Below are 3,474 nucleotides of genomic sequence, written 5' to 3' on the forward strand. Positions count from 1 at the left end.
AATAAATAATAATAGCAGCATTTGACTTCTCTTAGATACTTAGCACAAGCAGATCTTGAAGTGCTTTCTAGAAGGTGTAAAATGTCATTATTCTTTGTTGGTAAATGGGGCCTTAGCCCTGGCAGGAGTGTCTGGAGCCTGCCAGAGAGCCTTTCATTCATGCTGTCTTTGAAATTCAGTCAGCAACTGAGTTGCCCCACAGGATCACCCACCAGTGGTTCCTGACTCTCATTCATCAGGGCACATTCACAGACATCTCCCTGACCTCCACCAGAGCCATGTGCCTGCTTAGGTTACAAACAGGCTTCAGAAGGCATCTGCTGGGCTGGTTCACTGCAGAAGCTCAAGTTTCGCTTCCCAAAATGACGAAACACTTGCTTAACACTTTTTTAGTTGGATGGTGCCATGAAGTTATTCAACCATGCTGAAGTTTCACTATGAGGAAAGACCAAAATAGTTGAGGACTAGGGCTTTTCTTTGATATTTAAACATAAATAATTGCAACAGAAGAAGCACTTGCCTAACGCTGAAGTGAAGCAGGGCATGCCCAGGAGTGTGCAGCACTGTGATCACCACAGCTGCCCACCCTGACACTGTCACCATGTGCCCAACACCGTGTTGAGGACCTGCAAAGGGCACAACTTGAGGTGCCAAGGGTTTCCCATGGGTCTCACAGCTCCTTCCAGCACAGGTGAGGTTTGTAGGAGGCAGAACAACCAGCAGTGTCATCTTTCTAGTTAGAGAAGAGATGGCTGTGAGGTCAGGCTGGGAAAGAAGGTGCTGCAGCACTGTCTGTGCTGCCAATGCAGCGATGCTGAGGGAGGGAGGAGCGGTCTGGCAGCCAGGGAGAACATGAGCCCAAGGCCAAAAGAAGGGATATCTGCCCAAGAAAAGCAGGAATTCTCTCCCACAGCAGAGCCTGTGGGCTCACAGCCCCCAACAGCTGGTGATGTGGATGATGCAGACGCCTGGTGCCAGCAGTGTCCTGAGCCAGGCACAGGAAGCCACACACAGGGATCACTGCAGATGCAGTGGGGACATTCGGGCTCACCAGGGGTGAAGTGGTGACTTTCACACCTCCCCAAAGGCCATCATCCCTCATGTGCCAGGGAGAGGCCCTGGATCTGTGGGTGCCTCACTGGGATGCCAAGTGCTGCCAGCCCACATCCTTTCAGAGCAGAGAAGGGAACAACAGGGAGTACACATCTGCCTGTGGCCTGAGTGACACGAGGCTGCAGGCACAAATTATACACTTTACAAGTGACATTTGCTGTCATGGGGGGAGGTTAGAATCAAGCTGTTTAAAATTCAACTAAACTCTGGCTGGAAACAGGACAGTAGTGTGGTCTTCTTTTCTTTTTCACCCCCAGGGTAACACTGTGATGTTTCTAGTGAGGAAGTCCCTCTCCTGCTCACAAATTTGGCAGTGGGTTTTGCTCCAGGGGTGGGATTCACATGTTGTGTGGGAATGTCTGGCTGCTTTGCAGGCTCCAGGCCAGAAAATCAGTAAGTACCAGGAACTGATTTACACCATCAGAGGTCTGAGTTTGACCAGGTAGAGCTAGAAAACTCAGGAGATGCTCAGTAGCATCCTACAGCTCCCCTGTGCAGATGGAGAAACTTAGGCACGGCAACTCCATGTTCCACCAGGAGAACTTATAGTAGGATCAAGACCTCTGCAGTGTGACTCTGTCCTTGGAGAAAGTCCTATTTTTTCTCTAGAAATGGTGAAAAAGAACTGAATGTTGTTTCTGTGTAGAGGGTCTAGACCTTGTTGCTGCCATCAATCAAGACGGGTCCACCCCCGAAGAACAGGACTCCTCCCGGTGGGAGGATTCAGAGGACGACACAGAAGTCTAGAGCCCTCCCCTCCTCCCGGAAAGTTCTCTTTGTTATAAGCCGTTATAGGCTGAAAGTTTTAATACCCTCCTCCCTTTCTAGAATGTTCTGTTCCCCCCAGGCTGTTATTGGTTACTAGTCTCGATACCCTCCCCTTTAAAAATTTTATTCGATATTAAGCTATTGGCCCCCATTGGTCCTAGTCTCATGCTCCTGCCCATTTTCCCTTCCCTCAAAACCCTTGGTCGCGGCTGCATCTGCAGGCTCTCTGCCATCCCACCTCATCGCTGTTGAGCTGCTGGCAGAGAAAAAGACCTGGGTTCTCAGTGTGGCAAGAAAAGAGAGCTTTATTATTTTGATTCCAATCTATATAGACTTTTCAGAGGTCACCCAGATTGGTCAGTCAGAAACCTCCCCCTAGGCCTGATTGGCCAGGCCTGAACTGTCCAAATCTCGAGACACTGTTTTCATAACATCCAAACTTTATCTTTGTTTATAAAACACAGGAGAAAGTTCTCATGGGAAAGACCTGTGCTAGCCACACCACCTCACCGACCTGATCCCTGTACCCTCGTTATTAAAGAGATTGCCAGGGAGATCCCCTCCTGCAACCTTTTGCCAAAGCGCAAAACCTTTTGCTGTCTTTCTCCCTTGTTATTTTCGTTTTTCCAAGCGCTGTGGGTGGATGTTCTTTTGCAACAGGGAAAAAGAGAATATGGGGGGAAAAACTTGCAAAAGAACAGCAGGACTTTTATGTTCTGGTTAAAAATTTCCTTTTAGAAAGTAAGTTCCCATTTTCTAAAGCTCTCTTGAAAAAAATTTGTTCAGTGGATTTTTAAAGAATATCCTAACACTACCACTGATGAAGTTTCCTCACCTCAGTTCTGGCAAAAAAATCATAATCGAATGACATTTCTACAAACAAAAGGTGATAAATCAGTTGAACAACTCTTTGCAATTCTTAATTTGATACTGAGTGTGAAGAAACCGAAAAAGAAAAGAGAGAAAACCCCAGTCTCGCCCTCCCCCTCGTCCCTATCCCGCCTTTCCCATTCCCCAGAACCTTCGAGAGGCAACAGAGGCAGTGTAGCAAGCCTGTGGGCACAGGGCTGTCATCTAACTGGCACTCCCTCTGCCTCTTCTAACCCCGCTCAGAAGTGACCTGGCCAGTCCTCCCCGAGCACTCCTAATCTATCTTCCCTCCGTCCCTCTACCCCAGTTACTAAACCCAAGGCTGAATCCCCTTGCAATCCCCCTGAAAAACCATTGTTCCCCATCTCCTAAACCTAAAATAACCCACCAAAAGTCACTTTCAAAAGTCCCCACGCCTCCCCTAACCTACCCCAAATGCCACAAAAGTCTCACGCTCCTCCCCATTTTCCCTTCCCTCAAAACCCTTCATCGCGGCTGCTCCCGTGGCCTCTCTCCCATCCCACCTCACCGACCCGATCCCCTCACCGACCCGTACCCTCGTTATTAAAGAGATTGCAAGGGAGATCCCCTCTGAAACCCTCTGCCTCCGTGCTGTTTCCTCCGTGCCGTGCGCTCTCTCAGCCCGAGGGATCCACGCAACCTCAGCAGTGCCTGCCGGCAGCCAAAGCCTGCAGCGGCACTCCCGGGTTTGCCAGCCGACTA

The sequence above is a fragment of the Lichenostomus cassidix genome, chromosome 2 (assembly GCF_008360975.1).
Source record: "Lichenostomus cassidix isolate B80296 chromosome 2, HeHo_3.0, whole genome shotgun sequence".
Taxonomy (NCBI): domain Eukaryota; kingdom Metazoa; phylum Chordata; class Aves; order Passeriformes; family Meliphagidae; genus Lichenostomus; species Lichenostomus cassidix.